This window comes from Amphimedon queenslandica, unplaced genomic scaffold (genome assembly GCF_000090795.2).
Source record: "Amphimedon queenslandica unplaced genomic scaffold, v1.1 AMPQUscaffold_13422, whole genome shotgun sequence".
Lineage (NCBI taxonomy): Eukaryota > Metazoa > Porifera > Demospongiae > Haplosclerida > Niphatidae > Amphimedon > Amphimedon queenslandica.
Window position 1 is genome coordinate 36,166 of NW_003546342.1, and position 10,532 is coordinate 46,697.

Consider the following 10,532-nt stretch of genomic DNA (forward strand, 5'->3'; position numbering starts at 1 on the left):
AGGTGTATACAGTATCTATATTGAGAGCAAAAGGCTTCTTCGTCCCGGGACCTCCCGCGAGCAAATTAATTAATAATCGTAACCACACCTTTGACCACGCCTAATTGAAGACTTCATTGAAGGGGTCTATGATCGAATTTGAAGACTTGAAGTTCATAAAATTTGACTACAATGATTGGAATTGCAGGTGAGTATTAAACAAAAATTTAGCTTAAATTTGAATGGTTTATAATATTATATTATTGCTTGACTTAGGGTGGGTTTGTACGCTTAGTCTCGCGAGCCAGACCATTCCCCAGCCTACAGTCATTGGGGTTGTCCACCCCAATGACTGTAGGCTGGGAAATGGTCTGGCTTGCGAGACTTTTGTACGCTAGCGTCATGACTGGAAATACTGTATGAACAAATGGTAAGATGCATCAATGTGACACTATAGAAATTTTTCTGTTCCGACACTTCAACACTTTTTGCTCTTGGTTTGTATAGCACTTTCGATTGCAATGCTAGCACTCTAAAAACAATGCATTACAAGAACTCACCTTTCACCCTTTCATTCTTTATTTCAGCATGCACCCTCACTTTATTTGTACGTACATAAATTTTTATTGCAATAATATTATTAATAAGCTGTTTACCCAGACACCCACATTAGCCCGACCTGTAAAAGGAGAAGTATAAACTTAACTGAAGTTGCCTTATGTGAGTAATTAAATTAATTATTTGTAATTTGACCAAATGCCAAACTAATTTTTTATGCCTTTGCATTGGCAAGGCCGGACAATTAAAACCCACAATTCTAACTTGATGAACAGTGCACTATATAGTTCTTTAAAGTTTTAAAATGCTAAAGTATATGCGTGTAATGATGCACTTAATTAGATATGTAAATATGATTAGTGGTTGCCGAATGGTTTTATTGAATCAAATAATGCTTTACTGTAAATTTATGCAACAGAAAAATTTTGTGTTTCAAAATTGTGCTGTGATTTATTTTTTACGCAGTAAAACTGTTATGCATTATTGAATGTGGCATGTAACTGCAAAATTCTAATTCCAGTAAAATTGAAGTCATAGGAAAAACTTTCTGATAGATAGTACTTTATACTGAGTTATTCAGCAATGTATTATCAGGCTCATAAAAGATCCATTAATACATGTAAAATAATAATAATTATGTGTTATTTTGGATTCAGCTTTGAGTTGGTGTTTTGATTTGGCCTAATTCTTTTAATTAGACCTCAATTTGCAATTGAAAAAGAAACAATGTTTCCATTTTAGTTAAACAGTTTGACCAATTAATTTAGAATGACGATGATTAGGGATAGCAAGATGAAAGGTCTATCTCTTTTTATTATGACCGTACAATGTGTGCATGTACATGTATGTGTTAGCTAGTGCCTGTCAATTTACTACAGTATAGGGTCTTTGACCAAATATTGCCAAAATTAAATAGGCAAGAATTTTTATTTTTATAATTTTTCCTGATGCATATACATGTTTTTATGTTGCATAAAAAGTTTGAGCTGATTCCGATCAAAATTGGATTTTTTACAAAATTTTACAGTTACTCCAGAGTTGGGTAAAAGACCCTGTACATAGTACAGGGTCTTTGGCCAAATTTTGCCAAAATTGAAAAAGAGAGAATTCTCCATTTTTATAATTTTTCCTGATGCATATACATGTTTTTATGTTGCATAGAAAGTTTGAGCTGATTCTGATTAAAATTGTATTTTTTACAAAATTTTAAAGTTGCTTCGGAATTGGGTAAAAGACTTTGTTATTATAGTACAGGGTCTTTGGCCAAATTTTGCCAAAATTGAAAAGGAGCGAATTTTCTATTTTTATATTTTTCTTGATTTGTACATGTATTCCTGTTCTTATCTTGTGTAGAAAGTTTGAGCTAATTTTAATCAAAATTGGATTTTTACAATTTTTTAAGCTGCTCAAAAATTGGGTAACAACCCTGTACAAAGTTTTGGTCAAATTTTACCAAAATTTAAAAGAAGAGAATTCTCTATTTTTATAATTTTTCCTGATACATATCTCTGTTTTACTGATTTCAATCAAAATTGGATTTTTACGAATTTTTAAAGTACAGGATATTTGGCCACTTTTTGCCAAACTTTAAAAAGAGAGAATACTCTATTTTTATAATTTTCCTGGTACATACAGGTACATGTTATTATGTTGCCTAGAAAGTTTGAGCTGATTTTGATTAAAATTGGATTTTTTACAAATTTTTGAAGTTGCTCCAAAATTGGATCAATGACCATGTACTACATGTATAGTACAAGGTATTTTTCCAATACTGGCTAGGAAAGAATTCACCATTTAATGTTGTACATGTACATGTATATACAAATATAATAGTCAACATTGTGTTTTAAATTTCTTTCATTATATTCTCTAGTCTTCATTCCTTGCAAGTCGTTTCTTCACAATAATTTGATAAAGATAGTAATAGATCCATTAGTCTTGATGAGATGAGGAATGGAATCAAATTATTAATAAAAGGGTCACAACTGGATAACTTACATTTTAATTTCAAGTTTACAATGTTGATGGTAAGCAATTTGTACATGTACATGTACAATGTATGTGTTAACGTACATGTGCATGTACATGCACATGTATGCACCTCCATTGAACAGACAGCACCTAGTGCACCAATTACATTCCTTACTATATAAAATAGCTTCCACATTGAGGACACCTTTGTACAACAGACAAACTTTCTTGTACCATAGTGTTCATCTACACTGTACTATTGTATTATTAGAATTATTACTAGGTGATGGTGCTATTGACTATGATGAGTTGAACCAAGGCCTTGAAAGTTTATCAAATATTGATGAAGAAATTTTAGAGACAAACAAAATGCATTTTTACATGTAATACCAGGTAGGCAAACAAATAAATAAAATTATAAATAATTTTTTTCTAGTTCTGCAAAACTTTGTCGGGATAAAAAAATTTTGGAGAGATTTTGGCCTTCCTGGTTGCCATGTAAACATGTCAGAAATGATTGGTTGTATTTCATCTTTTTGTTTGTGTTCTTCAAAATTAATATTTTACTGTTTGTAGACGCAGCAATCAGATACAAAAAATCAAGTTAGTAATAATAATAATAATATTAATTAGAATAATAGTTTATTATACAAATGTATTGATGTCATTTACATGTGCTTGTACATGTACATGTACATGTATTTGTGTATAATTATGTTCCCTCCCTCCCCTCTCTCTTTTTTAGCATTTTAATATCAATAGCCAGAGATGCTGGTACTTGTCTCATCAAGTAGTTGTCCTTATACTAATATATTGACACTCATTCGATCAGCAAGACTGTCTATTTGACAAATTAACTACATAAGATTGTGGGATATACTATTATCATACTATCTCTAATCTCTTGTTATTTCATGGCACATTTTATAAACATCAGTAAGTTATAGTATTAATTATGAACTGAGTCATGTTTTAGTTTTTTGAAAATTTCCTCCAAAATTACCCTCAATTTTTGTTACATTTTTTGATAAATATTGACATGTACTTAGTATGCTATATAGAAAATTTGAGCTGATTCTGACTGAAAATTTTTAAGTTTTGACTTTTTTAATAATAGGCAAATTTTAGGGGGAAAAGCAAAGTTTGTCAATTTTTCTCCTCTGTTTTGTTAAATTTATTTGCTCTCTAATTTTTATATTAAATTCATTTTAAAGGCTTGGTTTCCTTAAGGCTAGATAGCCCATAATTTTATCAAAAAATTGCTCCAAAATCACCTCAAATTTTTGTTAAATTTTCTGATACATACTGATGTCCTTATGCTATATAAAAAATTAAACTAATTCTTGCTTTGACTTTTGAGGTATAAGCAATTGAAGAAATACATTTCTATATACATGTACAATACATGCATGCACTGTGTAATCTTGACGTTCTTGTTTCCATTGATGGTAAGATCATGTTCTTTTCTGAAGGAAGATCCTGTAGCTATGGCAATGTACATAACATGTATGCTATATTGGTGTAGTTACATAAGTGGTGGGAGGAGCTCATGTCTACTGGCATAAATTTTGATTTTGGCTGTTATGTTAACCCTTGTTACTTGAGTATCAAACCCAGTGTTTTTGACATGCTAAATTACTTTTTGCTCACAACGTCTATTAATTGACTAATGAACCTACATGTACCTACCTAAACTACCTTAAATAGCCCTATTGGATCAGATGAGTTTGTTTATGAATATGTGCATGACACAACCAAATGTATTCTCTTTGTCCCAGCTTGTCTTGGTGGTCTTGGTTTTACTAATCTAATAATGTCAATTAAGCAATATAGTGATTACATCTTTATCCTCACAGCCTCATGTTAATGCCATCATTGATTCACTATCTTATAACTGTCTCGATCGTTATTTCTGGTACAGTATCACCTCATCAAAGAGTTGTGTGAATCAGAGTCACAAATAAAACTTAGATGCTATTACAAGACTTCATTATACTTCCCTACTAAACTACTATGTTGTCTATAGGCAGCTATAGTGAGTCTGCTGCTCTTCCTGGCTCAATCATATCAAAGAGCTGGTTTTGTCTTTCACTTTATAAAGGTGCATTTTGAAATGCATTATATACCAGTATGGTTGGACTCCCCCTCATGCTCTCAACTGAGGCAATTTCTGAAAATTGGTTTGAAAATCTCCTCCAATTATTGTGTCTTTGAGCTTTTTTGACTGATTTATAAATTTCAACCCTCAAAATGCATTCTGTGCATTGCCACTGCAGTTAGTAACTTAGTACTGATCAATGTTGTACATGTACATGTAACAAGTTCCCTAAGGTCTGGTTTATTATTAATATGTTGTAGGGTCTTGTTGAATACTTTGTCATTGGGTTTGAGGTTTCCTCTTACCCTGTTTACTTCAGTACTATAGTCCACAAGATACACCCACTCACTGACATTAGAAGATATTCTTCCATACACATTCAAACAGGTGGGTCTGGTTTGAGACTAATGTACTCATTACTGTCTATACTTATTAATTAGATGAAGGACAAGTCAGTATATTAAATACTGCCTGTCTGTTTGTATGTACATGTACATGTACATTACAGTCACTCCTGATGATACATTTTTATAAATTATTGCTACTAGAAAAATGTAAACATTAAGGAGCTTCGTCCCCTAGCTATGCAGATTAGGTCATTTAACTTTGATAATACGAAGTTTCTGACCCTCAATTTTTGCAAGGGTCAGGCCACGCCTGACTGGGCTAAGTTATGGTCTGGCTGTGCGAGACTATGTGCAATTTGCTGTACCATCATTGCTGAACTCTTCTTTAATAAATATTTTTTGTAAATTAACAAAATTAAAAAATATATATTCAAAATAAGCAATAATAAGAAAGTCAATAAAACTACTATTAAGCATCAATATCAATATTAAAATCAAATCCCAGTTCATTTCTAATAGCTTCAATCCAGTCCTCACCTAAAGCTATTGCTGCATTAGCATAACTGCCTCTCACAGCAATGAATGAGCTTAAGAACTTTTGACAGTGCTCCTGCACTTGAGGTAACTTCCTCATAAAACTAAGACTAGCCTTCAACTCATCAATGCACTCTTTCATTGAAGGAGCTTCTCTAACTTCATTACTAATAAGCTTAGCTGCGTACAACTGATTGACAAGACCAGTAAGAGACTTTTTCGGTAAAGAATTAAGATCAGCATAATGAGATACAAGAACATCATTGATCACTTTCTTTACTTTATTGACATCAACAGTAGCTGATGGACCTAACAGAGGTCAAAGGTCAGTACACACACACACACACACACACACACACACACACACACACACACAGTATTATCACTTACTAGTTCCTCCAGTGGATGATACTGACGTTGATTCATGTACTACATTAGAGGAGGAGGAGGTAGTAGGATCTGATTAATATTAAACAAATAAACAATTGAAATGATTTAACCATTACTTGTCGAAGGAGGAGGAGGAGCAGTTCTCAGTGATCGGTGAATGAACAATGTAACAGGATCAGCCACTCCATCCAGTGGTACAGAGTAATGTAGTGATGGTACAGCACCAGGTGATCCATAGACTGATACCAGACAACATGGAGGAAGAGGATAATTAGCATCGCCAAAATTATCAACATCACAACGGCGCAACTAATATAATATACACACACCAACCATCAGTCATACATTATTTTGCAGTACTTACTCTACAAGGTTTAATGTGAGGCTTAATACTCCAACCAGTGAATGGCTCATCTTGAGGTGCATCAAACTTCAATTCAATATATGAATAGAAAGGAATAAAAGAAAAATAAACATATTGACCAATCTCAGCTTGTACGTGTTTCTTCTCAATAAACTATAAAATCAAAATAGTGATGATAATAATGACTAAATTATTAATGTATGTACACATACCTCAAGGAGAGCACTTAATTTCTTAGCTACAGTAAAGGTCACTAAGTCTTCAGCTTCTTTCTTCTCATAATAAACCAGTCCAGCATATGTTGCAGCCTCTTCTACACCAGTGGACCCTGCTCCAACTATAAATAAATGTGCAAATCATTACATACAGTTTTTAAAATCATAGCTACATGTCCATGCATCAATTATTCATTACCAGCAGTTTGTTCTTGAGGCTGAGGTTCAGTATTCTCCTCTACTCTTAAATTCTTTCCATCATCAACTGGATCAATACTGGTATCACCTTCAAGTTTCTCCTCTTCTGTTGCATTTACTTGCTCACTAGTATTAGAATCAACTATACAAGTGAGATCAGTTATCATTGACAGTGTCGATGTAAGTACTTACTATTAAAATCTGAACCAATCTCAGTACAAGGCATTAGAGCAGTTGCTTCTTCTTCTTTATGATTCTTTGACTCTCCTACTCCTCTATTTTTTTGCTCTTCATTTCCTTCCTCATGTAATGGCTGACCTCCAGTCTCCCCCTTTTCCTCTACTCCCTCATTACTAGTAGACTCTCCTATATAGTGGAATAGATTCAGTTCATTATATATACACTAGTACACACTCACTGACTCATTACTCACCTTGTCCTACACTGCTACCTCCTGGTGGATCTTTAGTCTTATCAGAATAACTGGATGAATCGCTATCACCATCTTCCACTTCCTCCTCAGTTTCCTCTTCTGCTTGTTCCTCTTGCTCCTCTTCCTCTGACTCGTCTCCATTAGTTGATGATTTGGATAGAAATTTCTCACCAACAATAGCTACCAAACAGAACTCTTTACGTTGAATGGATCCATACCAACTATCAGGTTTAAACTCTCCTCCCTCGACTACTGAGAACTGGTAAGGAAGACTGGGTGTGCTCACAGGAGCTATAGCAAACTTCAAAAATCGTGTAAGACCTGGTCGTCCCCTCAGATCAATGCAGTGCTCAATTTCTACTTGCAATGGCTTCAAGAGAGCCTTGGATACTGAAACAGCATAAACAGCACTCACTAGTACTGTATTTTTTGGAAAGACAAACTGTCCTCCTACAAGAGCAGCCACTGCTACCTCAAATGTATTGGTGGGTAATAAGGTATCTTCTTGTACTCCAATCCTTAGACCATATTTCTCCCAATTAATTAGTTGAGGTTTCTCTCCTTGAACTAGAAACAGCTTCTTCTCTGCTACCTGTACATCACTCAGACAGTCCAAATTATCTATCAGTAGTAATAAGACACACAGTCAGTCAGTCAGTCAGTCAGTCAATAATACTCTTACCCATTGAAGGGATCAGGTAATTAAATTGTAGTCCAATGGAACTAGTCTCTTTGATAGGTTGCTTGAGGACCCTCTCTTGTCTTTCTTTCACTAGTTTGGCTATGTACAACTCCTTTTCTTTAAGGTCTATTAATTAATAGAATATAAATAATTGATAATGATACACTAACCAGCAGTGATCTGTTTCTCCTCTACATGTACTTGTGAAGTCAGTTTGGCTATAACTTTGTCTTTCTCTGAAATGTTAGTTTTGAGATTTTGATTATTGTCTACACAATAAACATACATTGTATTCTCTCATCTAATACATGCTGTGTGTATAATTAACTAACCAATAATGATCTGTTTCTCCTTGAAATATTGTTCCTCCTTCTGTTCTAATAGTTTAGCAACTTTGAGTTTCAGTTTCTCATAATCTTCTACATTAATAGAATATTCTCTCGTCTAATATCATGTAATGATGATACACAAACCAATAATAATCTGTTTCTTCTCCTCTACTTGTTTCTTTTCTTCCAATATTTTACTTATATATCCTTCATTATCGGCATCTTTAGCTTTAAGCTTCTCATATACTTCTATTATCAATAAAAATACAATAAAATGATATTTGTAGCTTATATTCAAATTTGCACTGCATGTACAGTAGCCCATAAATACATGCACTAAGGTTCGATACCAGAAATTTTTAATTGATACTGATACTAAGTTTGAATATCAGTTGAATGAGTAGTCAGCTACTGCGCATGCGCAGATAATTTACAATTAGTTATTAATAACAATCAATGAAAATGAGCCGACATTTTTGTAATAATAAAAGGGTGTGACCATTATTATGACGTCAAAGTAGGTGTAGTTGGGCGTGGTCACTACTCTCCTCGCTACCAGGATTTGTTACTTAGTATTTGGTATCAGAGGCCTGGTACCGGATATATAAGTACTTTGGTATCGTATCACCCACCTCTATAAGGCTATTGATAATGTTATCATACATGTCTATGATAGGCAAAGGATGTTACAGTGAATCCCACTATATTATATATGTATATATTATATATGTACTATGATTATTGCTAATCATACCATATATGGTAAGCAGAGCTCACTCTACATCAATCTCATTATTTCTAATGCATGGACAATTTGACCTATATTGAGTACAGGATACTATTTCCATACTCAACATTGTCTAATCCACTAGTATTATAATGCAAACAATGTACACATAAACAACAGTACAACACAATAGTACCTAATTCAAGAAATGATTTATCCTTTTCTGCTTGCTCAAGGAGAGTGGTAGCATCATCAAGTTGCTGAGTAAGTGTTGCCTTCTCTTGAAGAAGTTGTTGCTGCTCTTTGTCTTGATCTTGCTGTATCTGCTCCTTCTCTTTTATTTCTCTTTGAAGCTGTTCCTGATAGAATTCTCTTTCTCTTTCTAATTGAAGACGATTTTGAAACATTTGAAGCTGTTTATCTATTCCTAAATTCTCCCAATCACTCAGTATTCTTCTTCTTAGCTGATCTTGATACTGGTCCAGAGGTATTACACTAGTAGACCAATCATTATCACTAGTATATCCTATACAGTAACAAAATACCATATAGCAGGAAATTTTCATTGGGTGCTAATTTCATTTGTTTCATTGGCCAAAAATTTGAACAAACTTCTTAGACAATGAAAATTATTTTAATCTAACTAAAATTTTTGACCCACACAGATCCTCTTTTCATTACAGCCATGGCATAGCAATCTGTGGCATTATCTGGTTCAACACTGAATGGCAGTTCTTCTCCAACTAATGGGCTCCAAATGTCTTTATAAATGTGATAACTATAAACCATAGACATTCTTCCATCTTAAACCACACATGTGTTAAGTGGGTGCGACGGTGAAAATTTATGTTAGGCAAAGCAAAAATAAAATCAACAAAAATATCTGGTAAAGCCTGCTTGGAAAGACAACAAAAGTTTCTGGCAACAAAAATTTCCTGCTATACGGTAGTGGAGAATGAGAAATACACAAACTAATTCCAGTTAGTTACTAGGATTCATGTTTAATCATTGAATGTGTGACCTCTGTCAGTTAACCATTACACATTCAATACACATTATATCTACTACTGTCTACATGTACTTACTGAGTTCAATAACTGCTGTATCAGTGTATGATGAATCTCCTCCAAACTCAATTATCCAGTCAGTAGTTGGGGTCACATTCCAAACTGAGAGAGAATGCCAGTATCTGTTAGTGACATTGACTGGTAGATTAATCTATAAAATTTAAACGATAATGATTAATTTGTATGACATATTAATTGATTCGGTAACTGGTTAATAAATGCAATAACTAACTGACAGTTTTATAGTCTGCACAGTGTGTTTTATGTAATACAAAGGTGACATAATAAATTCAATTATATGCATATTAATAGACAAGTATACACAACTGAGTGTGTTATTATATCATGTGAGTCCTCAATTAAGAACTTACTAAGTGTTTGCATGTACACACATACATATACACAGGAATGATACAATAACACACATACATGTACATTTATACATGCATAGACATAATTTTTGTGGTTAAAATCTTTTATGGTTGAAGTGACCCAAAAAATTGTGATGCATAGCATACTTTCTACACCAGATTATTGCAACTATTTTTAATATGAAGCAGTGGTCAAGCCCAAGAGGCTCCTTGTCAGATTCAGTACTTTCAGTGTCACAAGCAAAGTTTATCAAATAGCTATCCATCGT

At 33.5% G+C, this 10,532-nt stretch overlaps 1 long non-coding RNA gene across 1 annotated transcript; it reads left to right on the forward strand.

The window, feature by feature from the left end:
* Positions 1-115: 115 nt before the first annotated feature.
* Positions 116-3,367, forward strand: LOC109581734 (uncharacterized). Its single transcript, XR_002184744.1, has 5 exons — positions 116-187; positions 2,411-2,564; positions 2,792-2,901; positions 2,945-3,111; positions 3,254-3,367. It is a non-coding gene; the product is annotated as an uncharacterized LOC109581734 (long non-coding RNA).
* Positions 3,368-10,532: the final 7,165 nt, after the last annotated feature.